The 14,820-nt window shown below is 35.1% G+C and overlaps 1 protein-coding gene across 1 annotated transcript in view; it reads left to right on the forward strand.

Annotated features, from left to right (window-relative positions):
• Nucleotides 1-13,775: 13,775 nt before the first annotated feature.
• The window catches only part of LOC142236755 (uncharacterized), an 825,257-nt gene continuing 824,212 nt past the window's right edge, over nucleotides 13,776-14,820 (forward strand). The window contains exon 1 of the mRNA XM_075308030.1: nucleotides 13,776-13,846. The gene's annotated coding sequence lies outside the window, so the exon portion shown is untranslated. The remainder of the gene's footprint in view (nucleotides 13,847-14,820) is intronic.

The following is a 14,820-nucleotide window of genomic DNA, read 5'->3' on the forward strand; positions in this document are numbered from 1 at the left end:
TAGCACGACGGCGTTCATCACGCTCGTCTGCGAGTCCCGCCGCTTCGGCTGGGAAGTTGGGCCTCACTTGGGCAATTCGACCAGCAGGTATGAAGCGAGCGGCTGCTGCGTTGATGATGTCCCGGGCAACATAAACATGAGAGGGGGACGGGAGCTCACTGAAGCGGCGATCGGTGTAATCTCTGAAGCCTTCCCAGTTGGCTTTCTTTTGATTAATAAACGTCCGGCGTTCAGAGGTTATGAAATCGGAGGGTCGGTTGGTGAGAATTATGGGGAGGTGGTCCGATGCCAATGAAATGACGGGTTGCCAGGAGACTTCATTTATCAGACCAGGCGACGCTAAAGATAAATCTGGCGAACTGCTGCAGTCACCCATAATCCTCGTGGGGGCCTCTTCGTTCACCGTGCAAAATGTGGAGTCATCTATCTGCTCTGCCAAAGCTATACCTCTCTGGTCATTACCTAGGAGAGAATGCCAAAGTTCATGGTGGGCATTAAAGTCTCCTAAAACCAATCGGTTATGCCCGCACAACAGCCACTCAATGTTTGGGCTATAAACTGGAGCACAGCTACCAACCGGCGGTATATACACATTGTATAGCTCTATCTCGGCAGCCCCCAGACTTAACTGCTACCCCCATACATTCCATATACGGGTCACTAGTGTCTAGCACAAGCGGGATAGGTCTATACTGCTCGGAACGGTGTAATATGAAAGCCAGGCCACCACCTCCACTTCTCGTGCGATCCTTTCGAAGCACATTGTATCCATCACAATGGCGTAGGCTGCAGGTGGAATTCAGCTTTGTTTCCTGAATCACCGCGACCCTTATCCTTTTCCGATTCATAAAGTCCACGATCTCGCTAATCTTACCCCGGAGCCCGTTGCAATTAAATTGCAAAAACGATGCACTATCCGGAACTGGAACAACAATATTGGGTGTGAGATGCTGCGGCGGAGCATATTGTTGTACGGGAGATGTCGAGGGAGTCGCATAGTCAGACGACCCGCTGCTGCTATCGCTGGCACAGCATCCTGCCACGTAGTCAGTATGACTATACTCCCGCAGCGATATTAAGCCGGAGCAGTTCCGGAAGTGCACCCACTCCAAGCACCGGTTACACCTGACCGAAACCGAACGGTGGTGGATCAGGTTTCGGCAGACTGAACAATACCATGGTCCGGAGTTCTCCTCTATCCCGGCTCGGACCAACAGCAAACGGAGAAGGCTCCCCGGGATGCACCTTCTCCAACACAAAAAGACGGACGAAACAACACGTACACTGATGTGGCAGCCGCTGGCCAATGGATGGGATCCATCGGGTCGATCCGGTACACAGAACCCGCCGCCGTGGGATCGATCCGTTTGTAAATCAATTTATGTAGAAATACTAACGACTTGACATTAAGCAGGGTATTAAAACTAAAGCCAAAGAGGGAGTTTGTAACATGCGAAACATGATCGGTCCTGCGTAACCCATACACATAACGAACTATACTATTGAATGCCACGTTAAGTCTATTTTTACTCACGGAGTCACAATTCGCGAAGAGTTCAGATCCGTAAATTAAACCCGGTAACAAAAGACTTTTCGCCAAGAGAAGTCGAATATTGACTGGTGTGTAGGAATGAGTAACCCATAAAGCACGTAGTTTTGCATATGTTTGTCCAACGGCTGTGTTTACATGACTTGACCAACTCAATGTGCTATTGAATACTACTCCAAGATTCTTAGCACTAGTGACTACATCGATTTTTTGACCATTCAACATAATGTCAGCATTGGACAAAGAGAACCTTCTATTCTTGTGTATAATCAAACATTTAGACTTTTGTGGATTTAGTAGCAGACCATTTGCTGTTGCCCATCGAAACACACGATCAAGGTCGTGGTTAAATTTCCCCAAACACTCACTAGTATCACCTACCGGACTATTTAAAAAGATTTGTATGTCGTCTGCATACATAAGTATCTGACTATGGACTATTTCTAGAGGGAGGTCATTTGCGTACATGCAAAATAATAGAGGTCCAATTATAGAACCCTGTGGAACCCATTTCGTAACTGGTAATGGCAATGAATAAGTATCTCTGGTGTAAACCGTCTGTAACCGATTGTTAAGATAGGAAGTTATGAGAGAGGTAGCAGTAGGTGAGAAATTGAAAAATCTTTGAAGTTTTAGACATAGCATTCTGTGATCAACAGTATCGAAAGCCTTTGAGTGATCTAAGAGTACAAGAAAACTAACATGGTTCTCATCAATATTTCTCCTAATTGACTCCGATACTTCGATCAGTGCACTCACACAACTATGATCTCTGCGGAAACCAGACTGCCTTTCAGATAACAAGTTACCGCGAAGAAGATAATCATATATCTACTTATGTAAAATCTTTTCGAACACTTTAGAAACATAACACAAAATAGCAATGGGTCGTGACTCTGAATTAGATTTCGGTATCGGGATAACCTTTGCATGCTTCCATATCGTGGGATAAGTACTGGAGGTCAGAATTGTGTTAAATAAGTAGGTGAAAAGAGGTATAAGTTGAGGGAGCAGTATTCGTATAAACCTGGGGTCCATTCCATCCAGGCCAATAGCATTCGACTTAACCATGAAAAAACTCTCTATGACCTCATCTTGGGTAACGCACCTGAACTCGAAATCGTTCCTCTCAGATAAGATTCCTCCTATGCCGTCATCCGTGTCATATAAGGATGTGTCCGTCGGAGGGGCAGGGATATTAGTAAAAATCTCGTTCAAGTCATTTGGATCGCCTTGATAACCGCCCGATGACCTAGACTAATTCTCCATTTTTTCCTGGAATCTAAAGCAGAATTGAAACGCATAGAGTAATATTCAGTCTTCGCCGCATTGATATTTCTGTTCGCTATTCTCCGCGCCGATCGATACTCCTCTAGAAGATGTGGAAATCTAAAGCGCTTCCATCGTGAGTATGCAATATCCCTTCCCTAATAGCAGTCTTAATAGTGTCGTCAAACCATGGTTTAGTACCTGATTTCACTTTGATCCTCTTAATAGGCAAAGTTGCGTTATATAGATCACATATAGCATTTCGCAAAAAATCGAATTGCTGGTCAACAGATATGAATCCATACATGTCATGCCAATCTATTTGTCCAAACAAATTTCATTGCAATGGGTTCAGATTTAGATATAGTTTCCATATATCCTTCGCCCGACTTAAATCCATATAACAGCCGGAGACCAAATTTTCATTTTGATTTACTTGAAAATTTCCCCCGAGAGTAAAATTAAGATTTTAGCATTGTGTATCAAATTTAGTTCAAATTGGTATAGATTTGGATATAGCTCACATATATATACCCCTGATTTGTGGAAATATGGTAGAAAATTTCATATTTTATATCCATTTCAACGGAATTTTACTGCAATTGATTTTATTTTACACAGAAAAAAGAATTAACAATCTATCTAACTGTGTCGAATTTTATCCAAATCGGTTGAGATTTAGATAAAGCGCCATATATTCTTCCGATGTAGACAAAAATGTCATAACGTCAGCGAAGGCGCCCCCACACTTTCCACAGATGTGGCAAAATATTGTCACAAACCCGACAATTGACCACCTACCTTGGTGAGATTTAGCCAATATTCTTGTGAAATCACCACTGCTAAGGAGCAAAAACAAAAATTCCTCAAATTGTCCTATACCTCTAATACATTTATATCGCCGGATAAATCATAAATTCACTTTTGTGCAATAAATTGGCTTTTAGCTTTATATTTCCCATATATTTTTACTAAATTGTGTTTCGTTTCAGGGCTTTAGCCGATTTAAATTTTAAATTCTAGGGATTTTATAGAAGTTTAAAAATGTTTCTACAAATCGTTTCTGATTTAAATATTTGTGTATGGGAATGTTAGCCTTTATTTAGATCCCAACAAATTCGAAGGAGTTGAGATGGTATCCAAAATTTTGGTCTACATAGTGGTGAATGGTCTAATAAATAATCGGCCCCGCCCGACTTTAGGCTTCACTAACTTGTTTTCTTAGAACTATGTTCACTGAGCCAACATGGTTACATGTGAAAATGTTACATGGTCGCCGCAAAAATAGCTCCTATCATATTATTTTGCTCTTCGAATATGATCGTGACAACCATGTTTCTTCTCTGCGTGTATACTAAAATATGGATCTGTGTCTGCTTCTCTTGGGCATTACATACAAATGCATAAACTTATTATGTCCTGTACCACAGTACTGGTGAAGGGTATAAATATTATTTTAGGTTATTAAAATATTTTGAAAAACTCGAAATTGTAAAGAAATTACACTGAAACAAGTATATACACCCCCAAAAAAAATCGCTTCCCTAATATATGTTCCAAACATATTTTGCAGGAAGCACATATATTATCATATAAGATACTGCCGAAACATTAATATGTTTGTTTTATGTGAACATATTATATGTTTGGAAGCATTTTGAGCCCAAAAATATTATATGCTTGGAAGAATTTTCCCCAAAGAAGATTGGGCTCATTCCCTCACATCGTTTTCACTTCCACGACATCTTTTAGTTCTTTGCACCTTTTGCTGTAATACAAATAATGTTGAAGAAATTATTCAATTTTATAAATTTTACCTTTCGCCTGGACGGACAATCGAACCGAGGACCATACAGTTTGTAAGCCAACACACTATTCACTGGGCTACGTAGCTGTTATAGTCACTAGTAGACAATTATCGTTATATGTTACATTTATATAGCATAGTTTGCAGCGCCCACGAGCCCATGCAAACATAACATTATTTAAGAAAAACATACATTTGTTGGCAACGTGGAGCAGTGGTTAGCATGTCTGCCTTGCATTCAAAGGGTCGTGGGTTTAATCCCTGCTCCGACCGAACACATTTTTATACCCTGCGCCACACTGTGGAACAGGCTATTATAAGTTAGTGCATATGTTTGTAACACACAGAAGGAGACGAGATAGATACATGGTGTCTTTGGCAATAATGCTCAGGGTGGGTCCCTGAGTCGATATAACTATGTCTGTCTGTCCGTCTGTCTGTCTGTGAACACATTTTTGTGATCAAAGTCTAGGTCGCAATTTAAGTCCAATCGCCTTCAAAATTGGCACATTTTCCTAATTTGGGTCAGAAAAGAACCCTATTGATTTTGGGAGAAATCGGTTCAGATTTAGATATAGCTACCATATATATCTTTCGCCCGATATGCACTAACATGGACCCAGCAGCCAGAGTTTTATACCGATTTGCTTGAAATTTTGTACAAACATAACACCTAGTCGTATAGTCAAGTGTGCAAAATTTGATTGAAATCGGTTCAGATTTAGATATAGCTCCCATATATCTTTCGCCCGATATGGACTTATATGGCCCCAAAAGCCCAATTTTTGGCCGAATTTGGTTGAAATTTTGCACTAGGAGTACAATTAGTAGTATAGTCAAGTATGCAAAATTTGATTGAAATCGGTTTAGATTTAGATATAGCTCCCATATATATCTTTCGCCCGATATGGAGTAATATGGTCCTAGAAGCCAGAGTTTTGGGCCAATTTGGTTGAAATTTTGCACTAAGAGTACAATTAGTAGTGCAGTTACGTGTGCCAAATTTGATTGAAATCGGTTCAGATTTAGATATAGCTTCCATATATATCTTTTGCCCGATATGGACTAATATGGTTCTAACAGCCAGAGTTTTGGCCCAATTTGGTTGAAATTTTGCACAGGGAGTAGATTTAGCATTGTAGCTACTATGCGTGCCAAATTTGGTTGAAATCGGTTCAGATTTAGATATAGCTCCCATATGTAGCTTTCGCCCGATTTACACTCATATGACCACAGAGACCAATTTTTTATCCGATATAGTTGAAATTTTGCACAGGGAGTAGAATTAGCATTGTAGCTATGCGTGCCCAATTTGGTTGAAATCGGTTCAGATTTAGATATAGCTCTCATATATATGTTTTTCTGATTTCAACAAAAATGGTCAAAATACCAACATTTGCCTTGTTAAACGCCACTGCTTAGTCGAAAAGTTGTAAAAATGACTCTAATTTTCCTAAACTTCTAACACGTATATATCGAGCGATAAATCATCAATAAACTTTTGCGAAGTTTCCTTAAAATTGCTTCAGATTTAAATGTTTCCCATATTTTTTTACTAAAATTGTGTTCCACCCTAGTGCATTAGCCAACTTAAATTTTGAGTCTATAGATTTTGTAAAAGTCTATCAAATCCTGTCCAAATCGAGTGATATTTAAATGTATGTATTTGGGACAAACCTTTATATATGTAGCACCCAACCCATTTGTCGGATGTGATATGGTATCGAAAATTTAGATCTACAAAGTGGTGCAGGGTATAATATAGTCGGCCCCGCCCTTACTTGTTTTTATTTGCTGTGTAAGAAAATTTTTTAGGATCAAAAGAACAATTTGTTTATCTAAAATTTCGTTCCTCATTAAAGAAAACTCTTATTTCAGTGTAGTGAAGGGTTTAATGTATACGGCCCCGCTCGCCATTAGTCTTTCCGCTTTTCTCATGAAGTAGTCTACTTTCTTGGCTCTGTGTGGTTTTATGAGTTCATATAGGGGAACTACTGTGCGAGCCACCGTGGTGCAATGGTTAGCATGCCCGCCTTGCATACACAAGGTCGTGGGTTCGATTCCTGCTACGACCGAACACCAAAAAGTTTTTCAGCGGTGGATTATCCCACCTCAGTAATGCTGGTGACATTTCTGAGGGTTTCAAAGCTTCTCTAAGTGGTTTCACTGGAATGTGGAACGCCGTTCGGACTCGGCTATAAAAAGGAGGTCCCTTGTCATTGAGCTTAACATGGAATCGGGCAGCACTCAGTGATAAGAGAGAAGTTCACCACTGTGGTATCACAATGGACTGAATAGTCTAAGTGAGCCTAATACATCGGGCTGCCACATAACCTAACCTAACCTAACCTACTGTGCGACTTCAACACTTTCTCTCTTATTTCAATTTGAATTCATTTCCTCCTCTAATGTAACTAAGCTTTCCCGTATCATACCATGTTGGGTGAACCACAAGAAAATTTGACTACCAAAATTAACATTGAGTTTTGTTGGAGAATTAAAGGGTTACTTCATAACCCTGATTCTTACAATAGACAATACATCGGCAGTGGATATAAAGGGTGATTCTTTTGAGGTTAGGATTTTCATGCATTAGTATTTGACAGATCACGTGGGATTTCAGACATGGTGTCAAAGAGAAAGATGCTCAGTATGCTTTGACATTTCATCATGAATAGACTTACGATCTGCCACAACGTCGAATTTTCAGTGAATGGGCCCTAGAAAAGTTGGCAGAAAATCCGCTTTTTTATCGACAAATTTTGTTCAGCGATGAGGCTCATTTCTGGTTGAATGGCTACGTAAATAAGCAAAATTGCCGCATTTGGAGTGAAGAGCAACCAGAAGCCGTTCAAGAACTGCCCATGCATCCCGAAAAATGCACTGTTTGGTGTGGTTTGTACGCTGGTGGAATCATTGGACCGTATTTTTTCAAAGATGCTGTTGGACGCAACGTTACGGTGAATGGCGATCGCTATCGTTCGATGCTAACAAACTTTTTGTTGCCAAAAATGGAAGAACTGAACTTGGTTGACATGTGGTTTCAACAAGATGGCGCTACATGCCACACAGCTCGCGATTCTATGGCCATTTTGAGGGAAAACTTCGGAGAACAATTCATCTCAAGAAATGGACCGGTAAGTTGGCCACCAAGATCATGCGATTTGACGCCTTTAGACTATTTTTTGTGGGGCTACGTCAAGTCTAAAGTCTACAGAAATAAGCCAGCAACTATTCCAGCTTTGGAAGACAACATTTCCGAAGAAATTCGGGCTATTCCGGCCGAAATGCTCGAAAAAGTTGCCCAAAATTGGACTTTCCGAATGGACCACCTAAGACGCAGCCGCGGTCAACATTTAAATGAAATTATCTTCAAAAAGTAAATGTCATGGACCAATCTAACGTTTCAAATAAAGAACCGATGAGATTTTGCAAATTTTATGCGTTTTTTTTTAAAAAAAAGTTATCAAGCTCTTAACAAATCACCCTTTATTTATGTTGGAGTAGAGGGAGAAGCCATAAGACCAATGTCGGCAGCATCACCATTCAGTGAAGTTTTAATATCAACGATGTGAACATGAAGTCCACCAAAAGTGGAAGAAAAACTCTTATAAGGGTTTAGGAGGGTATGTGTTCTGCCATATAGAAATATTCAAAGCTCACGATAATACAAAAGAGTAACGCGGCAACTTTTCCAAGTCCACCAAGCATTGCACAAAAAGAAAAAACATCTAACGACTCCCTTTGCATGCAGTAGTGCCAGGCGAATGAAATCCAATAGAAAATTTAATAGTAAACTATGCATGCGAATTCGGTTCTCTTGTCTTATTCAAATGTCATGAATAGACTAGAAATGCATATTTTGGAAATACTTTTCTTAGAATTTTATTAAGGTTTCCCGAAGTCATATTTCACATTGGATGCTAGACTTTATAGTTTTCTTAATTCATGTCGTACATACGGCATATTTCAAAATTGGGCTATGAAGTTTATGATATAAAGAAATGTAAACTGAAGAGGCGGTTGTATTACTTGACATATATTTCACTCTATTTAGATCGGAAAAGCGTCGAAACTGGTAGGACAATTCAATTTAAATGGAAATGTGTTCCTATCTTTTTTCTGTGTTGGTAAGGCTGACAGTGAAAACTGTGCGAAATGGGTTATAACATATATACGAAAAAAAGAGCTTTATAACACATATCCTTGGGACTCTATTCTTTAACACGTTATTTTTAAATGGAAGCATATAATGCTCATAAACTGGTGTAAAATGTTTGGGGACATACAGTGCTGTTCAAAACATTTGCAACCACGTTCCTTTTTGAAAATAAACCGTAATTATAATGAAAACATGTATATACGGCCGTAGGTTCGGCCAGGCCGAAGCTTATGTACCCTCCATCATGGAGGGTACATAAAACCTCCTAACACCGTCTTCTAATAGATATCTATCGACCGATAAATCATAAATACACTTTTGCGAAGTTGTTTCAAAAGTGGTTTAGATTAAAGTGTTTCCCATATTTTGTTACTAACATAATGTACCATCCCAGCGCGTTAGCTCCTCAAGCCCTCCTGAAATTTCAAAGGAAACCCTAATATTTGGTTCATGGTGGTGGGTATTTAAGATTCGGCCCGGCCGAACTTACTGCTGTATATACTTGTTATACCCACCACCATAGAATGGTAACGGGGGTATAATAAGTTTGTCATTCCGTTTGTAACACATCGAAATATCGATTTCCGACTATATAAAGTATATATATTCTTGATCAGGGAGAAATTCTAAGACGATATAACGATGTCCGTCTGTCCGTCTGTCCGTCTGTCTGTCTGTCTGTCTGTTGTAATCACGCTACAGTCTTCAATAATGAAGCAATCGTGCTGAAATTTTGCACAAGCTCGTCTTTTGTCTGCAGGCAGGTCAAGTTCGAAGATGGGCTATATCGGTCCAGGTTTTGATATAGTCCCCATATAAACCGACCTCACGATTTGGGGTCTTGGGCTTATAGAAATCGTAGTTTTTATCCAATTTGCCTGAAATTGGAAATCTACAGGTATTGTAGGACCAGAAATACGTGTGCCAAAAATTGTGAGTATCGATCCATATTTTGGTATAGCCCCCATATAGACCGATCTCCCGATTTTACTTCTTGGGCTTATAGAAACTGCAGTTTTTATCCAATTTGCCTGAAATTTGAAATCTAGAGGTATTTTATGACCATAAAGAGGTGTGCCAAAAATGGTGAGTATCGGTCCACGTTTTGGTATAGCCCCCATATAGACCGATCTCCCGATTTTACTTCTTGGGCTTATAGAAACCGCAGTTTTTATACAATTTGCCTGAAATTTGAAATCTAGAGGTATTTTATGACCATAAAGAGGTGTGCCAAAAATTGTGAGTATCGGTCCACGTTTTGGTATAGCCCCAATTTAGACCGATCTCCCGATTTTAATTCTTTGGCTTACAGAAACCGCAGTTTTTATTAAATTTATCTGAAATTGGAAATCTAGAGGTATTGTAAGACCACAAATAGGTGTGCCAAAAATTGTGAGTATCGATCCATATTTTGGTATAGCCCCAATATAGTCCGATCTCCCGATTTTATTCTTGGGTTTATAGAAATCGTAGTTTTTATCCAATTTGCCTGAAATTTGAAATCTAGAGGTATTTTATGACCATAAAGAGGTGTGCCAAAAATGGTGAGTATCGGTCCATATTTTGGTATAGCCCGATCTCCCGATTTTACTTCTTGGGCTTATAGAAACCGCAGTTTTTATCCATTTTATCTGAATGTGGAAATCAAAAGGTACTTTAGAATCGTAAAGAGGTGTGCCAAAAATGGTGAGCATCGGTCCATGTTTTGGTATGGTGCCCATATAAACCGACCTCCCGATTTGGGGTCTTGGGCTTATAGAAACCGTAGTTTTTATCCAATTTGCCTGAAATTGGAAATCTAGATGTATTTTAGGACCATAAATAGGTGTGCCGAAAATGATGAGTATCGGTCCATATTTTGGTATAGCCCTCATATAGACCGATTTCCCGATTTTACTTCTTGGGCTTCTAGAATCCAAAGTTTTTATCCAATTTACCTGAAATTGGAAATCTAGAGGTATTTTCGGGCCATAAAGAGGTGTGCCGAAAACGGTGAGTATCGGTCCATATTTTAGTATAGCACCCATAAGAACGATTTCCAGATTTAACTCCTTGGGTTTCTAGAAACCGTAGTTTTTATCTGATTTGCCTGAAATTCTAAATATTCTGGTATTTGAGGCTCATAAAAACGTGTATCGGATTAAGTTTTTATCGGTCCATTTAGTAATGCCTCCATATAGACCGACTTCACTTCTTGAGGATGTAGAAGGCCAACTGATCATGCAAATTGCTTGAAACTCAATATAAAATTTCCAAATTTTACTTCCCGGTTGAAAATCTACAGATTTAAGATTTCAAATCAAGACGTTATTTTATAATTTTCTTGCACACTTACAAGAGATGTTAATAATTCCTCTAAAACTCAAACAAAAATGGTTCTTATATCCAGATCATGATATAGTTCCGGAAGTGTCCTCAAGCACTCCTGAAATTTCAAAGGAAACCCTAATATTTGGTTCATGGTGGTGGGTATTTAAGATTCGGCCCGGCCGAACTTACTGCTGTATATACTTGTTTTTTACTAACATAGTGTACCATCCTAGGGCATTAGCCGACTTAAATTTTAAGTCTATAGATTATAAATTTTGTTCATATGGAGTCTGATTTAACTGTATGTATTTGGGACAAAAACATTTGTATATAGCACCCAACACATTTGACGGATTTGATATAGTATCGTAAATGTGAATTTACAAAGTGGTGCAGGGTATAATATAGTCGGCCCCGCCCGACTTTAGACTTTCCTTACTTGTTTTTGATTGCTTTAAGTAGTTGAGTGAATTGTTGCATAGTTCATTTAATTATGTGATCTTCTTCTGGCTTAGTCTTAGGTTTTCTTTTACCTCAGTGCACAGTTTTGATGCATCCTCTGTTAATAACACCAGAAGCAGTTGATTTGTGGGCAATTTACACTCCTGAAATTCATTTTTGAATCAATTTTAAAATAATCGATATTTTGCTTTTTAATATATTTATTTTACTTGTTGTTATATATATATATATATATATATATATATATATATATATATATATATATATATATATATATATATATATATATATATATATATATATATATATATATATATATATATATATATATATATATATATATATATATATATATATATATATATATATATATATATATATATATATATATATATATATATATATATATATATACATATATACATATATATATATATATATATATATATATATATATATATATATATATATATATATACATATATACATATATATATATATATATATATATATATATATATATATATATATATATATATATATATATATATATATATATATATATATATATATATATATATATATATATATATATATATATATATATATATATATATATATATATATATATATATATATATATATATATATATATATATATATATATATATATATATATATATATATATATATATATATATATATATATATATATATATATATATATATATATATATATATATATATATATATATATATATATATATATATATATATATATATATATATATATATATATATATATATATATATATATCTATATATATATATATATATATATATATATATATATATATATATATATATATATATATAATATATATATATATATATATATATATATATATATATATATATATATATATATATATATATATATATATATATATATATATATATATATATATATATATATATATATATATATATATATATATATATATATATATATATATATATATATATATATATATATATATATATATATATATATATATATATATATATATATATATATATATATATATATATATATTTATTTATAATTGTATAATTAGATATTGTCAAAAAAATGCTAAATCATTGTAGAAAAATTGCAAAATTTTGGAATTATTTGATGTCAAACGCTACAGACAAGCGTTAGAATGCATTAAAAATCATAAAAAATTATACAAAAATTTTCTATTTGGCAAAATGTCACAAAATTTTTTGATTCACATCCAAAATACTGAATTCGAATCACACCTTAAGAAGCAAATTCAGAGCAGCGGCTGTTGAAATGGTGGACATCCGTCCTATAATAAGCCCATGTGAAATTCATCGCTTCTGCGCCAATTTTACCCCACTTCCAGATCCAAAAAGAACATTTTCACTGTTTTACTTTTGCTGATGCTTTTTTGCTGGGTAAAGATGAAAAATCTTCCAAATAATTCTTAGCCTATATTTGAAGCGTTTGTATTGTAAAACCAAAGATTCAATATACCAGTTCATTTAAAACGATTTCCTAAACAAAACCGCTTTTCTTACTTTAATGAAATTTTATTTTACATCAAAGACCCACGACTTTAAGGGAGGTACGCAAATTTTCAATATTCGTGTCCTAAATTTATTGAAAGAAATTGTTGAAGCAATGATTATAAACTTAAGACTTCATTACTATAAAGAAATTTGTAGTTAATATTATAAAAATTGCATAATTTTTCATATTAGTTTTTTTTTTCAGTGTACATTTATTAAATGAAAATTAAATTAAATTTAAATGAAAATAGAAAAGAAATTTAATTTTTATTTATTTATTTTATTTTCCACTTAAAACATTCAAAAAGCATTTATAGAAAAAGTTCGATTTTAATTGACCCAATTCGTTGCCCCTATTATTATCCAATAGGCTTGAAAGCATTTCGTTCAGTGCTTTTGTGACATTTTTGGCTATGGCAGTGTGGAATGAGAGAGCGAGCGAAAGTTTTTCCGTTGAGCTCGTGTACGAATATCCCAATTTTAAGAATTTAAAAATATTTTTATTTCCATAGCGGCGAAATATCAGTGGGGGATATTTTTAGATTGAAACGAAATAAAATCAACAGAGAATTTGGTATTTGTTTATGGTGCCTCTAGAAAAACTACTGAATGCATGATTATTTAGTTTTGAATCAATATTAAGGTGTGACAGAAGTGGTTTTTCATTTTTTTTTTGTTAAGAAAACTTTTATAATACGAATCAATTGACGTACTTAATACAATTTGTACATTATGGGATTAAATGAACTTTTTTTTTGTATATGACTTGATTGCTATGCATTGACATTGACATCTTTATATACTTTGTGAAATAAGTGAAAGTGAAATAAATAACGTTGAAATGTGGAATAAAAAACAGCTTGGAGTGGAATGAAAACAAGAAATATATTTTTTGCTATTACAAAAAAAAAATAAAATTCTTGTGTATATAGTGCTAATGTTAGGTTTAAGTTTTGAGAAGAAATATTTTTTTTCTTGTTATAATTTTTTTTATTAAAATTTTATTATTTGTTTTTTATTTTAAAAAAAAGTAAAATTCTTGTGTATATTGTGCTTATACTTTAGTACTGGGAAGTGATATTAGATAAGAACTCCATTATTTGTTTGCTATTGTCAATATCATGAGCAACATCGATTTTCCAGGTAATTAAAATCATTCAGCACAATTCATAAAAATGTTCTGCATGCTTACGACCTAAAAGCTTTGCACGTTTAATTTATTGCAATACATTTCGATTTTATTCTTATGAAGAAAAAAAAAATACTTTAGCGTTAATGCTCAACATCGACATATTTTCTTATGAAGAATATATAAACATTTATTTTAAATAAATAGTCTACTAAATTAATATGTATTCGGAATATATAAATACTAAAAAAATAAGGCTATAAATTGACAGCATGTGTAGGCGTCATTAGCCCCACTGGAGCAATATTAGATGTTGAACTTTTAATATATATGTATTTATGAACCAAGCAGCGTATCTGGAGGTAAAACGTCGATAATTCATACAATTGAGCAAATGTTCGTGGTCGTTATCAAATATTAGACGTCACGTAACATATAAAATATAAGCCAAATACTATTATTGAAAGACATCGAGTAAATGAAAGAAATCAAATCAATGGGAAAAAGTTAAGAACACTGAAAAACATTTAATTAGATTTTGACCTTAATTTTTG

This window comes from Haematobia irritans, chromosome 4 (assembly GCF_050003625.1).
Source record: "Haematobia irritans isolate KBUSLIRL chromosome 4, ASM5000362v1, whole genome shotgun sequence".
Classification (NCBI taxonomy): Eukaryota; Metazoa; Arthropoda; class Insecta; order Diptera; family Muscidae; genus Haematobia; species Haematobia irritans.